Source organism: Plecotus auritus (assembly GCF_963455305.1).
Source record: "Plecotus auritus genome assembly, chromosome: 3".
NCBI lineage: Eukaryota > Metazoa > Chordata > Mammalia > Chiroptera > Vespertilionidae > Plecotus > Plecotus auritus.
In genome coordinates this window covers 79755384-79778118 of record NC_137772.1, presented here as the reverse complement: position 1 = coordinate 79778118, position 22735 = coordinate 79755384, and positions in this window count along the sequence as shown.

The following is a 22735-nucleotide window of genomic DNA, read 5'->3' as shown; positions in this document are numbered from 1 at the left end:
CTAAAGGCCTACCTAAAAAAAAAAAAAAGAAAAGAAAAGCAAAAGAAAAAATGGTAGTAAATTATCTAACTCTATAACTTAAAGAATTAGAAAGAGAGCAATAAGAAAAGCTCAGAGTGAGCAGAAGGAAGGAGATAATATAGATCAGGGCAGAAAAAAATGACATAGAGACAAAAAAAAAAATCAATGAAACCAAGAGCTTGTTCTTTGAAAGGATAAACAAGATTGATGAACCTTTAGCCAGGCTCACCAAGAAGCAAAGAGAGAGGACGCAAATAAACAAAATCAGAAATGAAAGAGGAGAAATAACAACAGACTCCACAGAAATACAAAGGATTTTTAAAAAATATTATGAACAACTCTATTCCAACAAACTAGACAACATGGAGGAAATGGACATATTCCTAGAAAAATACAACCTTCCAAAACTCAACCAGAAATAATCTAAAAATCTCAATAGGCTGATAACTATAGAAGAAATTGAAGCAGTCATCAAGAAGCTTCCAGCAAACAAAAGCCCGGGGCCAGGCGGCTTCACAGGTGAGTTTTACCAAATATTAAAGGAAGAAATAACCTATCCTCCTCAGACTATTCCAAAAAATTCAAGAGGAAGGAACACCTTTTTGTAATAAAAACTCTCAGCAAAGTGGGTATAGAAAAATACCTCAACAAAATAAAAGCCATATATTACAAACTCACAGCCAACATCAGGGGTAGGCAAATTTTTTTACTCCAGGGCCACAATGGGTTCTTAAACTGGACCGGAGGGCCAGAACAAAAGCATGGATGGAGTGTTTGTGTGAACTAATATAAATTCAAAGTAAAGGAGCAGAGGGGAGAGCAAGAGAACCCTCCGCTCTTTCGGCTCCGCGGGCGGATAGAACAGCCGAACGGGCCGGATCTGGCCCGCGGGCCATAGTTTGCCCACGGCTGGCCAACATCATACTCAATGGGCAAAAACTAAAACCATTTCCCCTAAGAACAGAAACAAGACAGGGGTGCCCACTCTCACCACTCCTGTTCGACATATCACTGGAAGTACTAGCCATTGCTATCAGACAAGAAGAAGAAATGAAAGGCATCCAAATTGGAAAAGAAGAAGTAAAACTGTCCATATTCACAGATGACATGATACTGTACATAGAAAACCCCAAGACTCCATCAAAAAATTATTAGACTTAATAAATGAATTCAGCAATGTAGCAGGATACAAAATTAATGCCACAAATCTATGACATTTCTATACACCATCAGTGAACTTACAGAGAGAGACTAAAAAAACAATCCCATTTACCATCGCACCAAAAAAATTAAGATACCTAGGAATAAACTTAACTAAGAAGGAAAAGACCAATATGCAGAAAACTATAGGACACTGAAAAAAAAGATAGAGGAAGACATAAACAGATGGAAGAACATACCATGTTCATAGATTGGTAGGGATCAACATCATTAAAACGTCCATACTACCCAAAGCAATCTATCAATTCAATGCACTCCCCATTAAAATACCAATGGCATATTTCACAGACCTAGAACGAACTTTCCAAAAATTCATCTGGAATAAAATAAGACCCCGAATAGCTGCAGCAATCCTGAGAAAGAAGAACAAAGTATTTGGGATCTCAATCCAGATAACAAACTGTATTACAAAGCGACTGTTCTCAAAACAGCCTGGTACTGGCACAAGAACAGACATGTAGATCAATGGAATAAAATAGAGAACCCAAAAATCAACCCAAACCACTATGCTCAATTAATATTTGACAAAGGAGGCATGAACATACAATGGAGTTAAGATAGTCTCTTCAATAAATGGTGTTGGGAAAATTGGACAGATACATGCAAAAAAATGAAACTAGACCACCAACTTACACCATACACAAAAATAAACTCAAAATGGATAAAGAGTTAAACATAAGACGGAAACCATAAAAATACTAGAGGAATCCACAGGCAGCAAAATCTCAGACATATGCCGAAGGAACTTCTTCACTGATACTGCTCCTAGGGCAATGGAAACTAAAATGAAAATAAACAAATTAGACTACATCAAAATAAAAAGCTTTTGCACAGCAAAAGAAACCATCAATAAAACAACAAGAAAGCCCACATTATGAAAGAACATATTTACCAATGATATCATCGATAAGGATCTAAACTCCAACATTTACAGGGAACTCATACAACTTAACAAAAAGAAGATGAACAGCCCAATCAAAAAATGGGCAACTGACCTAAATAGATACTTTTCGAAAGAAGACAGAAGGAAGGCCAAGAGACATATGAAAACCTGCTCAAAGTCACTGATTATCCGAGAGATGCAAATCAAAACAACAATGCAGTACCATCTCACACCTGTTAGAATGGCTGTCATCAACAAATCAACAAATGACAAGTGCTAGTGAGGATGAGGAGAAAAAGGAACCCTCTGCACTGCTGGTGGGAATGCAGACTGGTGTAGCCACTGTGGAGAACAGTATGGAGTTTCCTCAAAAAACTAAAAATGGAACTCCCATTTGATCCAGTGATCTCACTTCTAGGAATATATTCCAAGAAGCTACAAACACCAATTAGAAAGGATATATGCACCCCTATGTTCATAGCAGCACAATTCACCATAGCTAAGACTTGGAAATAGCCTAAGTGCCCATCAGCAGATGAGTGGATTAAAAAACTGGTACATCTACACAATGGAATACTACGTTGCGGTAAAAAAGAAGGAATTCTTAACATTTGCAACAACCTGGGTGGAACTGGAGAGCATTATGCTAAGCAAAATAAGCCAGTCAGAGAAAGATAAGTATCACATGATCTCACTCGTTTGTGGAATATAATGAACAACATAAACTGATGAACAAAAACAGAGACAGAGAAGCATCGATCAGACCTTCAAACCCCAGAGGGAAGGTAGGGGAGGGTGGGGGTAAGGGGGAGAGATCAACCAAAGGACTTGTATGCATGCATATAAGCCTAACTAATGGACACGAACACCAGGGGGGTGAGGGCATGAGTGGGGGTGTTGGGGGGCAATAGGGGGATAAGGACACATATCTAATACCTTAATCAATAAAGAAATTTTTTTTAAAAAGTCAAAGTTCAGGATCGTGTTGAGGTCACACTACAGAAGAGGTCGTCCTGGTAGCCCACATGTAATGCTTCACAGATGTGCAAGTTAGACAGTCTGCCTCAAAGGAAAGGAACAAAGGCAGACATCATGCCATCACACAGAACTGTTATAAAAAATAAAGTATGCATGGGAAAGTGTTTTATACATTTTAATAGTTGTTGTTCATACATTTTGTGTAAGGCTATGTAATCTATATATATAAAAGCCTAAGTGACCATTATGACTGGATGACCAGACAACTGGCGACTGGCAGATAGCTATGACACGCACTGACCACCAGGAGGCAGACGTTCAACGCAGGAGCTGCCCCGTGGTGGTCAGTATGCTCCCACAGCCAACCTCCTGCAGACGGCCAACCTCCAGTGGTCCCTCCCCACTGCTGGCCGCCCCTCCCATCAGGATTGGGCGAGATGGCCCATATTGGCCCCTATTGCTGGCCAGGCCAAGGGACCCCACCCATGCATGAATTCATTACTTCTGATCAGGGTTCCATTCCCTGGACACTATCCCTGACAAAGGATGCATCTTGGAATAAAGATCTCATATTCTTCTTCCTCCATCAGCTAAGCTGGCCTCTTGTTGGGCCTGGGGTCACCTTATCCAAGGAACTGAGGACACATGTGCTCTCATAAAGATTTAAAATTCAAGTTTGCTGTTTGGGCCTCTAGTGTGATATAAGGTTCATGAAGGCAAAGATCTAACCCCAGTGTAAAGAACAGTGCCTGGCATATGTAGATGCTCACTAATTGCTTGTACATGAATAAAATGCTTATATCTCATATTTAAATAAGTTAAATTAATGGACTATTTTTTCTGAATGATTGATTCTTATTCTCTAAACTGTCAGACTAGCCATAGATGAATTCAAGTTAAAGGTTCTAAAAAATAAGATAGAGTCACCTATATAAAATGGTTTTTAAGACTTAAAATAGTAGAACACAAATGATCCCTTAAAAATAACTTCAAGACTTATGTCCCTAGTTAATTGCTATTAATTCTTGAAATCAACTTGGGAATCACCCCCAGAAGCCTGTCTTGACTCACACTGGGGTGAAGTACTCACCACCCACCCACCACCGCAACACAGATACAAACACCACACCCTGAACTTCTCTAGCACTGTAGCATTATCTCTTTCATAGCATATTTCTTATTATTTTGAAATTCACATGTCTTTCCCACCAATCTTTAGTTCCATTAGGTCAGTAAAACTGTCTTATTTTTCTAATGGTTGCTAATTCTAACATAGTATCTGGCATTTAGTAGATGCTAAATAATTTTTGTTGAAGTCAACTGAATTCTTGAAGAATTTCATAGATGGTATCAATTTTATAACCTGATTCACTCATGCATTAGCTTTCAGCCAGTTTTTCAGCTAATCCCTGTTCATACCTGGAACTGATGATAACATATTTCATAAAGACTTTCTGGACCAATTTCAAGGTACCAAATGTCATTTTAAAAGAATTCTGATAAATACTAGTTTAAATTAGATATCAAAAAATCCAATGCATACATAAGTGTTTGCAGTATTTATATGAAGCTAAATTCAACAGTTTTTTTTCCATTTCCTTTCCTTCATTTAGTATGACATTTTACCTGATATTCCTGAACTGCTGGGTAAAGCAAATGCATTTCTATTAGAGCCAGTATTCCTCCATGAGATTCTGTCAACAGGTGTTTAAGCTTCTTCATTCTATATATACTTTCCCTACTTGCTCAATTACTGGAAGTAGAATTCTTTACTAAAGAATTTACTGTGAGTGCTATAAAGACTGAATCTACTCAAATAAATAAGGCTCTTCTGGATTGCATGTGGAATAAAAATTTAAGGCCCAACTCTCTTCAGTATTGTATAATGTGTGGTCAATGGATAGTATGCTGGTGTTTTCTTTCCTATATCTTCACTCAGTTCTGAAATTTGGTGGGGGAAATAATATTCAAGGAACATATTAAATTTACAATTATCAGTATTTCAAACACTAAGGAAAATCCCACTGTAAGGAAACATAGCTGATTTTTTTCCTAACAAACATGACATACCAGCGTAAGTCCATATATTCCAGATAACTGTCTATAGTAAACATATAACTTGTGTTACCCATCTGTGCAACTGCCATGTATTTTTTAAAGCACCACAATTAACAAAAAAATTGTCTTAAAGAAACAAATGATAGGAAAGTATACAAATGTTTGATTTATTTCTCTGAGTAGGCACTTCCCCAGAAGGAAATACACTACAATGTTTTCAAGATGTGTGGTTTACCTTTGGGAAATAAGAGTAAGGATGAGGGTAGAATCATTTTTCTGCAGTCCTAAACTGGCATTCTAGATAAATTTGCAAAAATACTTATGAGTCTCAATTTTTTAAGTTGACTTTGCCATGTATTAATTTTGAATTCTCCTGATATTGCTCCATTTTCTTTTCCCAAGAATTGTCTATATGTTTCTACACATACACACACACACACACACATTTTCATTTCCCTGACTAATTTCAATTGTATTTATTATCTCCTGTTCTTTTCTCTCTCCCACATCTCCTGCCCCAACAGAATGAATATTCTCACATGTTTTCTTTTGGATTAACCAGGTCCCCAACTATTATTGCTTTGCAGCAGCCCCTGCTGGTAAAAGACATCATCCAATTTTTCTGTCCCTTCATAGCTGTGCTTGTCAAGACTGGTGATTAATTTCCAACAAACCATGCCACTGTCTCCACAAGTGGCCCGCAGGATCAGCAGACCCTCGTCTGGGGCTACCTACCATCTGCAGGGAGCAACTGTCCCCTTCAGCGTAGAAAGAGTATCAGAGGAATGCATAATTTTTTATGCCTTCTTTTCCAAACTTAAAATGGAGATTTAAATCAAATTTTCATCAGAAAACAGAAGTTATATTACAGGGGAAAAAATTATCCTCACAGTCCCATCAATTCCTGCTAGCTCTATTTCCCCTCCCCATCCTAACTGACACATTCAAAATCGGTTAGCTGATATTCCCTACTCAGCAAAGCAAAAGCCCAACAGCATTTCAAACAGCCTCCACTAAATAAAGCCTCAGTGGTGAGCCAGACGCCAAGTAAGTGGTATTTTCCTCCCCCCGCAAAAAAAAAACTTCAATTATCTATATCTATATACCTGTATCACACCTATCTATATATCACATTTCTTTATTGTCCTTGTTTCTTGCTCACACATAAAAAAATGATTTGAAATTGGTTCTGAATAAAATGATAAAAGGAAAACAACACAGCAAAACATAGACCACCTGAAAATCTTCAGTTGAAGCGCAAGTTGTGACATGATGTCAAAGAGGCATTCTTTTCACAGACAAGGCGCGGTGTTAAATTAGGCTGGTGCTGACTGCTCTTCCAACGACTGTTGATAGATGCTTAGGAGATGAAAACCTTCCTTTCTGGTTGACCTTAAAAGCTGTCTTACCCCAGGCCTTAAGCGTTTAAATGTGAACATAAAACATTTTTTCTTTGATCCCAGAAAAAAAAAAAATTCCCAACCTGTTCTCTTTAGTTGTTGCTTACCATCTGCCCATGGGTATAGAAAAGATATATGTTTGTATACAGAAACAGATGGATGTATAGATATATTACTTCTCAGCTAAAGAATAAATGCATTTATCATTCAAGTTGACAGAACTAGAGTGGAAAACACCCAGGTGATTGCAATTTGTTTTGCCATCCACCCATGAAAATTCTCTATAGTGGAAAGAAAATAGAGCAAGCAGGTTATAATAATAGAATATATCTATTTTTCCTCACATTTATCATTTTACTTAAGCCAATCTTCCCAAACAGTATAAAATGTATACATTTATAATAGGGATACAATTCCTTCAGGACTAAGTTGAATGGGGTGGGGGGGGGCGGTGAGAAACTTCTGAACTAATCTACATGATCGTGAGTCATGTAATAGAAAACAAGATGTTGATTGGGAGAAATAAAAGAGACAAGAACAATGGAGGACAGGAAACAGGACACAGAAGACAAACCAATTTAAAGATTGGGAGTATGGGGCTATTTTGGTATCAGGAAATGTATCTTTAAAAGGAAGGGTGAGTAAGCCTAAAACAATGGGAGATGCATTGTACTGTATACACAATCTCAACAGGAACAATATCCCTTCAAAAGGGTAACCTCAGGGCTACTTCTAACTCAAATCCGATGCAAAATCTAATTTTATTTAATAGCAAATAATATGACCAGGTGTGCCTGTTACCAAGAGGCTATTAACCAAGCCAGATAGTATACATTGATCTGGCAGTGATGTTTCCAGTCTTCTCACTTAGCAATACAGTATCACACAATGGGCAAACCAGGGCCCCCAGGCCCGGCCAAGCATGATTGGTGAGAGTAGTGACTATTTTAATGAAACAGAATCATCCAATGCCTTTTTTTTTCTATTTTAAAACCAAAGTTGACCCCAAAGAGCCATCTTGATATAGCAAAGCAACATGATCCAGGCTGATATAATAGAAGCCTCTTAGGCAAAGCTGCTAATAGTTGTACCTGCTAAAGAAAAGAAAGATAAAGAAATCAAAACAAAGCAATGTATATTTCCTCAACACAAAAGATAAACTTTCAAGTTGTGACACGGGACTTTGACTTACACAAACCTTGACTTAAAGCATCAGTGTGCAGATGGGAAACTGTTAAGTCATCTGACCTTCATCTGTATTCTATTTGGCAGACATAAAAATACTACCCAAGAAATATCACTCTCATAAAGCAATACAAAAAAGTCACTAATGTATAACTGTACCCGGCAATGGGAAAGCACTAGAATTTATTCATTGTTAATGAATTACCAATAGTAGGAGTATATTTATATTCTTTTGTGCAAAAAAAAAAAGGTTTCATTATACCAATGGGTATATGCTCCTTTGACAACCTTCTTGACAGCGATTATAAAAGCAGCATCTTGGGGGAAGTGTCATGAGGACCCAGCTTATTAAATTTTGTAAATCACAAGGCTTGTCTGCAAATGCAGAGCACTACAGCTGATTTAGTCGTTGGCCTAGAAACTCTGCTGCTAGGACCATTAAACAGGTCCAGAGTTTAAGCTGCACAGTAAATCATACTCCAAAGAATCAGACAGAAATTTTGCCTCCTGTTTTCTGTCTGGAAAGTGCAAACAGCGGCACTGCAGCAGCCCTGTGAGATGCTATCAGATTTTCACAGCGATGCAGCGAGCTTGTGCACCTTGATGGAGCCCACCCGAGACTATTGTGGAGTTCTGTGAATTTTAATACCAAAAATGGAGAACCAAATAAATTAGGCTTTTTCTATCTGAAAAATCTTCACAGCTGGAATAGATAGAACCAATATTCTTTTTAGGTTATGCCAGCTTTTAAAGTCACTTTCAACAAATAGCTATCATTAGAAACAGCAAGGACAATGCAGTTGATCGTTTAAAAATAAAGGGTTGTCATTTTGATTTTTTTTTTCTTAAAAGGAATAATGAATTGCCTATACCTACTATGACTCAAAGATCTCTTTAAAGGCCACAAATAAAGTTGTAAAGAGAGCAAAGTCATATGTCAAAGAAATCTAATCCAATTAATCATTCTTTGTAGTAATTCTGTCACAAAACTTTCTAATGTTTTGTTTCTATTGAGATGTAAACTGTTAGCTGGTAATTTGGAGCCTACTCGGTTATTTAATAATATATTAAATGAAGTTTTTTCATACAAGATTACACCTTTGAAAGTTTTTAATGTCCAAGTTATAAATAGCTAGCTATTTCTTAAAAACTAGGGAAGGAATTCTCTCCTGCAATATGGACACTAAAGGAAATGATTTGGAGCATGTAATATTTTATTATATTTATATTTTGATAAAACTTTACATTCTGTAATTATTGCATAGTTATAAAAGCATTTAATTTCCTCAAAATAAATATAAAATTGCCCCCACTATACTCATATAATCTGGGAGTTTGTTTTTAAGTCATCATATTAAAAAAAACAAATTCCCAGATTATATGAGTATAGTGGGGGCAATTTTATACTCATATAATCTGGGAGTTTGTTTTTAAATCATCATATAAAAAAGAAAACCTATGCTATTCAGCATCACTTCCAGGATAGAGCCCTGAATATGGTAGACAATAAAAGTTGGCTGATGAGAAGCATCATTCTGCCCATTCTATAGTCTTTGTAAACATGAAATCCTGACTTAGTTTTCCATGGTAAAATAGCATAAGCCAATTGACTTAGGCAATTTATATCATGAAGCCCACTTCAAGGAAAAAAAGTGTCAATCATTTATTGAGTTCATCCTACTGTCCCCCAAGATTCTGTGTACCTTGTACTTCATAGTGTAATGCAATAGAACATAGCTTGCTTAAATTTATTTTTTTTTACCATTTTGTTAAGATATATAAATCTATGTTTGGAGAATATGATTAAAATGTAGTTTGATATCAATAGAAGGAAAAGGCGGAAATCAATACTGTGAGAGCTAATAAAGACAAATGTTCTCTGATTCACTTAGGGAAGAAATAATGGATGAAAAATTGAATATAATTCAGCAATGTAACACTGTCACCAAAAGGCAAATGCTATATCGGATCGTATTAATAGACATATCATGTAAAACAGGCGAGGTAATTTTTCAGCAGTGGCCATTCTCAATACTATTGGTTAGGACAAAATTAGAAAAGCACCTGTACTTTGGGACACAATCATTGCACAAAATGTTGTATCATTTCACAAGAAAACAAAACAAAACCAAAAAAAACACAAAGTAAGATTAATATAGATGGAGATAGGTAGATAGATAGATATCAAATACAAGGTTTAGGAAACCAGACTTGCTTTCAGGGATTAGAACTAAGTTTATGTTCAGTCGAAAGCAAAGCCAACTAAGGGAGAACATAATTACTGTAAAAGCCAAATGCATAAAAGGAAGAAAATCTAAAAAGAAAATAGGGACCAGTTGCTTTTATTAGGCTGTGATAGAACCAACAACAAATGATCCCCGTTGTTTCAGACAATGGTTTACATTAAAAAGAAAGGAAAATCTTTTTATAGACTGGCATGCAATGATTCACTGATATGTCTGGGATCCCAGCCATTGAATCAACATATCAGGAGCCTGGCTGGTGTGGCTCAGCTGTTGAGTGTCAACCCAGGAACCAAGAGGTCACCAGTTCAAGTCCCGGTTAGGGCTCATGCCCGGGTTTTGGGCTTAATACCTGGTGGGGGGTGTGCAGGAGGCAGTCAATCAATGATGTTTCTCTCTCATCAATGTTTCTATCTCTCTATCCCTCTCTCTTCCTCTCTCTCTAAAAAAAAAAAATCAATAAAAACATCTTTAAAATATATATCAGTATACTTAGCCTTTCAAACATGATTTGGATTAATAAATACATGACTGAAGTCACCTTCAAACACTTATAGTTGTTCTGTTGCCTATATAATATGACATCTAGCTAGATTATGTCATATTATATAGGCAACAGGGCAAAACTGAACAAAACAGCCGGGGAAATTTAGCTTAAAGTTATGGAGTCCAAGGATCTTTGAATCTCTACTTTGTCAAAAAGAAATATCTCAGAATAAAAATGGAAAATTAGCTAATTTTATTGATAACTTGCTATATAACTAATACTGTCTTATATTTTTTACTTATAAAATCCCAGTATACAAACAATCATGAGAGCCATATGCTATTATTATTACAAATGAGAAAGTGAGGTATAGGTGTCGCAGATGGAAGTGGGGTTTTACAGTGTCATGAGGAAAAGCATTTCCAGGGACCCACAAAGAGGATGAAGTCTGGTGGAAATGTTTATTCCAGAAGCAAAATTAAAGGAGTTCTCCAAAGTTCCCAGTGTCCTATCTCTACCTGTCCAGCCATGGAAAATCCAGTCCAGTAATCAAGTCAATGTCCAGAGATCCTGTGTCATATTAAAGTTTCGTCCAATGCAGCATTCTCTAGCTTTGCTTGTGTTGCTGTACTCAGGCTCTCACCTGGAGCCTGTTTGGAGTCCCCCAGGGCCTTCGACTGCTAAGGCCACAAGGCTATGGAGAAAGAACAGGCCAGCTCAGGCAAGAGTGGGTCAGGAGAGAGGGGAGAGAGAGGTTTTTTTGTCCTTGGGTTTTCATTAGGAGCTTTTTCAAAATAATCAATTAGCTTCCCAAGTTTTTGTGTGCTTGCCCTGGGATCCACACCCTGAAGAATAATCCCTTTTCCAGGTTAGACTGACAGGCCTCTATATTGGAGCACCGCCCACTGTACCATTTTGGCTTCATTGAGCACAACTTTCTCTCCCCCAGCTCCTCCCTCCCCCACACACACAGTCTGATATTGGAGTAGGGAAGGAAGGGGTGTTAATCCTCTTGGAGGGACAATGCTATGGAACGTGAAGCTGTAGCTTCCTGGTGATGCAAACAGGCCTCTATTTCCCAGATGAATATGCTCAACAATTTCTGACTCCCTTGCTCTCTTTTCCTCTTAATAACTATAGAATGACAGAAACATGGCGCGGTTGTCATTTTACCCACAAGGTACCACGGGTAGGATTTTGAACCCCCTAGTCTAGCTGCAGGGCATAGTAGGCTTATTCCAACCCTCAGTTACCAGAAAATATACCACAAAGTTGACAGGAACTAAGTAAGGTGGGTTAGGATGACAGTTTAAGTATCACTATAACTACATTTGGTGAGTAAAGAACTAGTCTTTTGATGTAGGAGAAAATTAAATTTGGAAGAAGGAAAATTTTAGGTTTAATGAACAACATTAACATTAGAACACATATTGTGAAAGGCTAAAAAACATTATCTCCAGAGACTTCCTAAAATTCTAAATAGTTTAGATTTTCATCGATTGTGATGATTTTGTGAATTTTTTTTCTGAATATAGAGTATTACATTAAATCGTCCTAAACTCTTTCATAGCATATGATTTTACATAAATCATAACACTGCATTGGAAACATCACACTAGGGTACTTCTAAGGGAATATTTAATTTCTGTATAATGTAGATTAATTTAATATTTAATTTCTGTCTAAAATAGATTAATTTCATTAATAGAGACAGCTGGCTACATAATCATATCCCCAAATTTTGCATTTCTTGGGTCTCATTGAAAGAACAGGCAGTTAGAAAAGGGAATAGGAAAGCAATCTAGGACATGGTCATGATTATGACAATTACCTAAATGGTATCACTTTTAGTATAAGCATACAAAATTCAGAAACATTATCAAAGATGTATTCATGATATAAGAATGTCTAACTGCAAAACAGATATTGCATTCATGCTGTTTCTTATAAAAATCCAATGATTATAACTAATTGCTCTTGCTCTTATAGCTTCCAGATATTTCAATATTCTCTCTCTCTCTCTCTCTCTCTCTCTCTCTCTCTCTCTCTCTCTCTGTGTGTGTGTGTGTGTGTGTGTGTGTGTGTGTCACTGAAAGCATTTTATTTCTGACCAAAATAATGATCCTATAGTAAAGTTGATATAGGACTTCCTCTTTCAACTTTCACCTCCATTACCTATTTGAACATGTATACAATAACACCAGTTATACTGGGGATGTTTCCTACCTGTGTCATTATTCTGTTTTTGTTTTTTTTTTTGCCACTATCTAAGGATCTTTTTGGGACAACATCATATTCTTTCATAATGGGTTTCATTCATCTGTCCCTGTGTATAAAATTGCATACATAAATGATCATTCCCTTTCTGCTCAACAAATATTCTCATTAAAACTCCTATGTTGAAGATAAAAGTTTTTTGTCCATTTTTAATTCTTATATATAATACTGAGGAGTTTGAGAATATAATACTGGAGTCAAAAATAGAGTGATTTTTCTGGATTCTAGACCCTGAGCCTTTTCCAAAGAAAAAAATATAGTAGCACTGTTTATATAAGACACTGGTTCTTCACTGCTCTTCATTGAATATTCACTAATTGACAAAACATTGTTCACACCTAGGAAGACCTAAGACAGGATTGGTTTAAATATTGGCTCTGCCACTTCCTAGCTGTATAAATTGACAACTTAACTCTGCACCTATTTCTGCAAATTTAATGGGAATAACATTAGTTATGTTTCACAATGACTATGAAGGTTAGAGAACAAATCAGATTACTAAGGTATCTTGCACAGAGGAGATATGCAATGAATGGTAACTTTTAAGATTATGTTTTTAATCTAATTAAAGTCAAAGAAGAATCCAAAAGAAGGCAGTGGGTTCTTGCACAGAAAATCTGAAAGTTGGGGTTGAAAGAGTCTCTGCCAATCTTCCATTCCTGTGGACCTAATTTGTGCCTCTAAGACTTCTCTGGGGTGGTTTCAAGAGGACAGGGTCCCAAATCCCACACTTCTTCTATCAAAGGATCTCAGAATTTGTTTGGTGCACTGGGCTTTCAAATAAAATTTTATTTGATAAAAAGTTTATTTTAGTAAAATAACCTTGGAAGCTATTTGCAACATTTAAAAATCAAACAGATTTTTAAAATATCTTAAGAGTTGAGATACCAAAAGACAAAAGTATGTAAAAAAAAATGATTAAGTTCAGGGGTCTCTAACATTAGAGGAAAAACATTCTGCATATTTTAAGAGTTAAAGAGATACAAAATACTGTCAAGAGTGTAGCCATCTAAGAGAGAACTATAAAATCATCTGACTTGTGGAATATATGATTAGCTGTGGCTTTAAATTAAGAAGGCCCTGGCACATATAACTTATAGGTCAGTACATTCTATCCATATTAGTTGCTTCTTGACCAGATCTTCTGATCATTAATTACATCAGCCAACTGAAAAAGCAACCAAAAACATCACTCTAGAGAAAGCTACCCTAAAAATTGTCGGAGGCAATAAAATTGCATCCCCCAAAGAAAACATTGTTTAAGCTATGCAGATTTAGAACTGAATATAGAATATTTAAGACATTCATTCCTTCATTCAAAAGTATCTATTGGTTATATGCTAGGTTCCAGGTACTGTTCTGGACAGTGTATACACCAGTGAGCAGACCAGAAAATGTCTCTACCTTTGTAAACTTTGTATTTTAGTCAGGGGATAAATATAATAACAAATAAATGAGTAGAGCTGATGATTCTAGTGGCCTGTTTACATTTCCTCCACACTTATTGGTTGAAGGCTATTAATTGTGAACAACTGCAACTCTCTGCCAGAACACGTGTAGCATACTCTTCCCACACCCAATGAGAGACAGAAACGAGTGCCAAAGTCCTGAAAATAGTCCTCAACTAATGACAGAAGAGGTGCTGTTAGGTGCCTTCTCCAGCTTCCTCACCTCTTGGTGGGAAGCAATTGAGCCTCAGTTGTCCACAGAGAAAGTATGGGTAATAATTTACCTCTCCCTGACTCACTACCTCACTCACCAACATGTTTTTCTTGGGGTCTCTTCCAAAATAAACTACTTGTACTCAAATTTTATCTCATGAGCTGATTCTAGGAGAACTTGTCTACTTCCAGGTAATTCATACATTATATAGTATGTTAAAAGGTGATACATGCTATGAAAAAATGCCCAGCACATTAAGAAGGATCTGGATTAGAAGGCGAAGGACAAGGTGGTGAAAGGCATTTGAACACAGACTTGAAGGAGATAAAGAGATAAACCATGGGTGTATGTGGGAGAAAGAGAATGCAGAGGTCCTAAAGCAGTAGTATGCCTGGTGTATGCAGAACATTAAAGGAAACCACTGTGATTGTAATGGAGTGAGTGAATGGAGTGTATGAAGGAGTGTTAATAGAGTGCGTGAAGTAGAAAAAGGGATACAAGAGAGACAACAGTTGCAGGGAGGTTTTAAAGATTTTATAAGGTCTTATAAAGACTTTGGATGTTAGCCTAAGTGATATAGTAAAACAAAAGGATTTGAACAGATGAGAGACATAACCTGTCATGTTTTAAAAGCTTATCTTTTAGTTATTGTGTTGAGAAAGAACTTTAGGAGGTCAAAAATTAAAGTAGAGAGACCAGTAGGACATTTATTACAAAAATACATGCAAGAGTCAATCAGTGGATAAGTGAATAAATAAATTGTGATGTTTACATACAATGAAATATGATTTGCCCATAAAAAGGAATGAAGTATTGTTATATGCTATGACATTAATAAACCTTGAACATTTTATCAAAAATGAAAAAAGTCAGACACAAAATATTACATATTGTATTATTCCATTTATATGACATATCCTGAATAGCCAAATCCATAAAGACAGAAAGCAAAGGTCTTTAAAAGTTATTTAGACTTATAAACATATAGTAAAGTTTTGTAAAGTGAACCAAAAAGCTTAAGGAAGAATGAGGTTTTTAAATCTCTAATTTTAATCAATTGGCTATTATTTTTTAAAAGCAAGTTAACTACTGAATGGTCTTTCTACACACAAAACCACCCCCAAGAGCATCGCCAAACTCATATTCAATAGCTTGCTCTGATGAAAGATGAAGCGATTGAATGTCTACTATCTAGTCAAGCATATTTCTGAGAAGACCAGAGAAATTAAATTGCTACTTAAATTTCAAAGCCTAGATTTCCAGATACTTCTTGGCATTATTCATGCCCAGGGAGCTGTGGTTTAATTGTGAGTTATTTTGGAAGTCTTGGCATTTTGTATTACATGTCAAGTTACTTAAAAAATGTTTGGAGGCCCACCTTATTAAGGTATTGATATCTTTTATCATTGCTGTGGCTGTTTTAACTGTTCAACACAATGAATACAAGAATCCAATCCAATGTCTTTACGACACGATGCTGTCCAATAGGGAGTAACGGAGTTGCCAGTATATCCTGTATGTCATTATCAAGGCCACAGCAGGTACTGTCCGAACAAAGGAGAGAATTGACATTTGGAGGTGTGAAAGAAACTGCATTCATGTTTATCTGAATAGAAATCAAAAAGTTTAAAATATTAAGAAAAATTGGGGAAAACATATAAAACTGTGCTGATTAAAACTTTTAAAATATTGTGCACAGGTAATACTGAGCTCTGTTGGATTGAAGCTATTTCTAATTTATGATCAACTCTTAATATGACAAGTGGAGTTTCATTGTGTTTTTCTTTTAAGGATTTAAGGCATCTGAAATTTTTAGTTGCTTTCATAAGTATAATGTATTTAGGTGGATTTGATAATGGATTATTTATGAGGCTGTTTGGAAGTTAAATAAGGTAGAGTCATGACATGAAAATAGAAAATCAGTTTGAGCAGCTGAAATTTGCAGCCATGCTTTCTATATTAGTTTAATTCACTGGGTGATTCTTCATATCCTTCTGAGTTTTATCTTTTGAGGAAAAAAAAGATTATCACGGAAAAAAATAACAACTAAGAGTTACTTAAGCACAGGAAAGTAGAACATGAAATATAAAGAAAGATAACCTGTTAAATAATGTATTTAACATGTCATTTCTTGCCTAACCCACTTAAGTATTTTATTAATTTATTTCCAAAATTAACTATGAATATTATTTTTCTCCTTCACAAATAAAATTCTTGCCCATTTTACAAATTTTTTTTTCTAAAATTGGGAAAATATCGAAATGTTTCAAAAAAGAAAAAAGTGGCCCTGGCTGTTTTGGCTCAGTGCATAGAGCATTGGCCTGTGGACTGAAGGGTCCTGGGTTTTATTCCAGTCAAGGGCACATGCCCCAGTTGCAGGCTTGATCCCCAGTAGGGAGCGTGCAGGAGGCAGCCGGTCAATGATTCTCTCTCAGCACTGATGTTTCTATCTCTCTTTCCCTCTCCCTTCCTTTCTGAAAAAAAAAAGAAAAAGAAAAAAGTTTCCCACAGATTCACTACCAATAGTCAATATTTTAGTATATCCTTTACAGGTTTCTTTTCCTACATGTATATAAACAGATTTTTAAAAGCAAATTTGAGATCATGTTTTTTCTCTAATTTAGTATTCTTTTCTTCCTGGGGTAACTTTATTTTGTGGACATTTTTCCAAATCTATCAAAACCAGTAGTTTTACCCTGGCACTCCTGTGAGTAGAATGAATCAGTTTCTTCTTTCATCATTGCATTCAAGGCTCACTTTTCCCAGAAGAAAATGTTACACTGGGCAAACTGCCCTTGAAAATACTGGAGAGAAGAAGAAAGAAATAGAGTAAGGAGCTTACAGGGTTGTTATGAATTCTCTAGAGAGAAAGCTAGCACATGGTCTTACCTTCCAGCTAAGTTGTCGCAAGATGAAGAGGAAATTCCCCAAAAGGAATCAGAGTGCTCTCAGGAATAAAGGGAAATAAATGCTAGACTGAAAACTCCATGGGGGCATAAATCTTTATCTTTTTTGTTCACAAATGTTACATAGAGTCGATGCTTAATAAACATTTTTTGAGAAAATTGAATTGGGTAGGCAAAAAAGGAAAGGAAGGAAGGAAGGAAGGAAGGAAGGAAGGAAGGGAGGGAGGGAGGGAGGGAGGGAGGGAGGGAGGGAGGGAGGGAGGGAGGAAGGAAGGAAGGAGAGAAAGAGTAAAGAAAAGAGAAAAAAAGAAAAATAGGGAGGACTAAATTCAGGGTAAATATTATCTTAATAAAGAAAGAGTCAAATTTGGTGACCCTTTTTCTTTTCAATACATATAAGGGGTAACTTTAAAGAAATGTAATCAATTTTCTTGCTTATTGACTTTGAAGCCAGTTTTCAAAAGGAAGCTCTAAAATGGTCTTAAACAATGGCAGCAATGTTGGTGTAATACAGAGCTCCCCTATGGGAACACTCTAAAGGACTCATTTGGATGTTTAAGTCCTACAATGCAGGCTTTTAAAAAATTCATTTGTGATTATATATTGCATATGTTCTATAAACTAATTGGTTAAGGAAAGCAATATAAAGCAATAAGATAACTAAGAGAGAAGCAGGAAGACAATCGCTCTTAACATGGTAGGTTTAATAAAATTTATAGATCAAATATAATTTTGGAGGTCTAAATTATTTTTAAACATATTTGCAAGGCCTGCTAAAAGCTATACTAATAGTTACCATATATCTAATACTATGTCTAAGATATGTTACATTAAATTACCTATAATATTCATAACAACTTTCCTACTAAATAAGTAACCACTGCAACAATTTTATAGGTAAGGAAATTGAGGGCCAGAGAATTTGATTTGTTCAAAGCCATGCAATAAAGCACGACAAAGCCATGATCTGAACCAGTCTGTTCAGGGCCAAACTCTGAGTGTGATACTGAATGTAAAATTCTCTAAAAGCAAAAGAACAAACAGATAGTGTCCCATGTTCTCCTTTCAGACACACATCTATACTAATAAAAGGGTAATATGCTAATTAGACCAGGAGACCTTCTGGATGTCCTTCCAGACAAAGCCATGGTGGCGGGGCTGAGGCAGAGGCAGGTTAGGGGAGATCAGGCCAGGGGGAGAGGGCAGTTGGGGGCGAGCAGGTGGCAGGTGGGGGAAGTTGGGGACAGGCAGGCCAGCAGTTGGGGGCAAGAAGGTGGCAGATGGGGGAAGTTGGGGGAGAGCAGGCCAGCGGCGGGGGCGGGGGGGCAATTGGGAGTGAGCAGGCCAGCTGGGGGGGGGCAGTTGGGGGCGAGCAGGCTGGTGGGGGGGGAGGGCAGGTGGAGGCAATCAGGCTGGCAAGGGGGCCAGTTGGGGCAATCAGGCTGGCAGGGGTGGGGCAGTTAGGGGTGATCAGGCCAGAAGGGGGGGCAGCTGAGAGCAATCAGGCCAACAGGCAGAGTGGTTAGGGACGATCAGGCAGGTGAGCGGTTAGGAGCCAGCGGTCCTGGTTTGCAAGAGGGATGTCCAACTGCCAGTTTAGGTCTGATCCCACAGGGACAGTTGGACATGCCCTGAGGGGTCCCAGATTGGAGAGGGTGCAAGCTGGGCTGAGGGACAGCCCCACCATGCACAAATTTCATGCACCGGGCCACTAGTTTATAGTATATTTATTACTTACCTACACTCAAAATGTTCTCACACAAATCATTTATTTTCTAAATGATGCTAATCTCAAACAAACATTTAATGTTATCAAACCTATCTCTAATTTTTTTCTTTTAAACCCAATTTATTTTACTGTTTTAAAATCTAATTATGTAGCCAAATTTTTAAAATCAAATATACATGAAACATTACCAAATAGATGGATAGTGATACACTTTCTATTAAATAAAATTAACTTCCTTTATTTTAGCATATGATTCACATTTACACCAAATTCTTATCTTATGGGGGGAAAAGTCTTGTTTTCTCTAATGACTAAGGAATATACCTATAGATATCCCTTGTAAGAACTCCTTGATGCCAGAGCATATCAGCATGAAAAAGTAATAAAAGAGAGCTCACAAAGATCTAAAAAGTTTATGGAAAGAACAACGACTTCATAATGAGAGTTTCCAGATCACAAAGTAGAAAGAAGAAATCCAACTATAAATCTATATTCAGAGTACAGCAGGGGAAATAGGATATGAGATCATTAGTGCCTTGCTTTTGAGCAGCACAGATCTTCTGAACGGAGGTGGAAGCTATTCAATAACATTTATTGAAATGCCTAGTTCAGTGCCTTCCACGGATGGGCAGTCAATAAATCTTATCTGGAGATGATATTTATGCAGTGATAATCAGTCTACCACAGCATAGCAATTTTGGGGAGAATATTGTTTGTAGTGAGGTTTAGCCTTTTGAAGTAAAATAATAAAAGGCAGAGCAAAGACCAGATGTGAAAGTATTCAAAAAAATTAAGTTTCAGCCAATATTTGCATAAGCAATGGTAATTACAATTCCGAAAAGTAAATGCATTTTCAAAAACTATTTTAAACACATTTTGGTAAATGTAGGAACAGCATTAAAATTATACATGATTCTCCCCTCCATCTTCACCAATCAACACATATTTATTTATCCATTCAAATAGTGACCATGTAGATGCAGAAGAAATCTGACTTTTATTTTAGGGCAGAGTGAGATTAATTGTATATTAACAAGTCTTTTTACCTTTGTTTCTTGAATCTAGTATATTAAATTAACAAATTATAAGGCTCCCGGAACTAAATAATTTCATATAATGATTTAATGGTTTGGTTCAACTATCCTATATAATAATCCTATATAATAAAAGGGCAATATGCAAATAGACGGAATGGCAGAACAACCGAACAACCAATCAAAGTGTAATATGCTAATGATATGCTAAGGCTGCTCAACAGCTCGCTATGATGTGCACTGACCACCAGGGGGCAGACAGTCAGTTGGTCGACCAGTGGCTATGACATGCACTGACCACCAAGGGGGCAGATGCTCAGACCAGTAGGTTAACTTGCTGCTGTGGTCCAGCCGATTGGGACTGAGTGAGATGGACAGGACATGCCCTGGAGCCCTCCCGTGGTCCCTCCCCAGCTGGCCAACCTCCTGTGTCCCTCTCCGACTGGCCCTTGATCAGCCCTGATCAGGACTGGGCGAGACAGGGCTGGACACACCCTGGAGCCCTCCCATGGTCCCTCCCGGCCTGATCATGCACCGGTGGGGTCCCTCAGCCTGGCCTGTGCCCTCTCACATTCCAGGACCCCTCCCACAGGCCACTCCCCTTGGGAAGGCACCAGACGCAGGGCTCATGGTTGGTGAGTACTGCTGTGGCAGCACAAGCCTCTCCCAGGACTGATTGGGCAAGAGCCTGTGGCAGGCACAGTGTGGCCAGGATGAGTGGGAGTGGCAGGTAGGAGCTGCAGGCAGCACTGGACTGCTGGTTTCGGCTGATCCCTACAGGCCACCCAGAGGGACCCCACCCTTGCATGAATTCATGCACTGGGCCTCTGGTATATTATTTAAACATAAAAAGTTTAGGTTGATCTTAAATTGAGAATCTTTATTTTTCTAGAATGAATTAAAATTCAATATCTTATCACACATACACACACACACACACACACACCAGGACACTCTCAGTGGGCACTCGGGTGCTGGCATATAAGCTGGTCTTATGTCTAGAAATAAAATAAAATTAAAAAAAAAAAAAACCTAGTTAGTGTAAAAAAAAAAATCTATACTTTTTTCTTATGAACAACTTATCTTTCACATAAATTTTGTATTGAATTTTAAAACAGTAGAAATTTAAATTATTCTTTCTATCTAAGAACATTAATGTAAAGAACAACTTATGGAAAAGAATAAATTGAAGAGAAAAGAAAAAAGCTATGACAGCATTTCTCTAAAGGTGGCATGTAGAATTATTTCACTCCGTTAACCATAAAGTTATCTTACATGTATGTTTTAGAAGCTGTTAACATATCTTAGACTAAAAAATAATAAGGCAAAGTTAAAAATATGAATAACCAGAGCTGAATCTGTCACCTTAACAGTCCTAATTTCTCATTTAATGTTTGTAAGAATACTACATTGCTGACAGGACACTGTTAGAAACCCTCATTTACCGCAGACTTCTGGGTACCCAATCACTAAAATATTTTCCACATCAAGGCCTAATTTTAGTGTTCTTATGCTTGCCTATATCCTCCTTCCTTTTTCACACACCCAGTTTGAAACTCGATGGCGGGCATAATTCCATCTAATATTTCAGCAGCCAGTTGGAAGAGTAGCTTTTATACCTACTTTTTTTTTTTTTTGGTAGAGAAAGTTGGGAAGAAGAAACCCCAATCTGTTCAGTTAGCAGAGACAATGAAACCTAAAATATAGATATTTCTTTTTCATAATTGGAGGGATGTGCAGAGGATGCAAGCAACAGAAGTGTAGGAAGCAAAATGGTCCCAGGAGCAGCCATCAGCCAAACAAGCAGAGAGGATAAACTAAAAATAAGAATTACTTCCTTTCTCTGGGGTTTCTCACTTGACATAAACTACTCTCTGCGTCCAACTTCATCTCTGACTTCCTTCTGCAGGGAAGTCTATTGTCACAATTTAAACGAACGAAGTTGACAGTAAATCTTCAGGAGCAGAAAGCTGAGACCTTGGCAGCAGGTCATTTTGAAAACCTGGAGAGAACAAAAGCAATGCTTCATGTTGCATTGAGACCAAGTTCAACTAAATATGGTTTTGTTTTTGTGGAAACATATTGGACTCCACCCAAACACCACACACAGGCACATGGAACTATAGCAAACCCACAGAGAACAAAAAAAAGTTAAACATTTCTTTTATTCTTTGTAATGTTCAAGCACTTCATAATTATTAAGTAAGAATATACCCCATTCAGGACAAAAAAAAACAAACAAGTTTCATGTTAGAATTGGGGGGGAAAGCTTTCAGAATAGGATTATATGTAAGTTCAGTTGAATTAGAGATAGTACAATAAGCATAAATCAAGTAGTGGTCAAATTTAGGAAAATATACCAAGACAAATTGAAGGCAAAGTTCAGCAAGAATACATTAAATATCCACTCTTCGTCCACTGAACATTTCTAAATATTTAGTGAGCACCTAAAATATTCTAAGTTCAAACTCTGCTTTCAGTGAGTTCACCGATAACTTCGTTCAGGTGGCCAAAAGTGTCACATCTGCCGAAACCGGTTTGGCTCAGTGGATAGAGCGTCGGCCTGCGGACTGAAAGGTCCCAGGTTCGATTCCGGTCAAGGGCATGTACCTTGGTTGCGGGCACATCCCCAGTGGGAGGTGTGCAGGAGG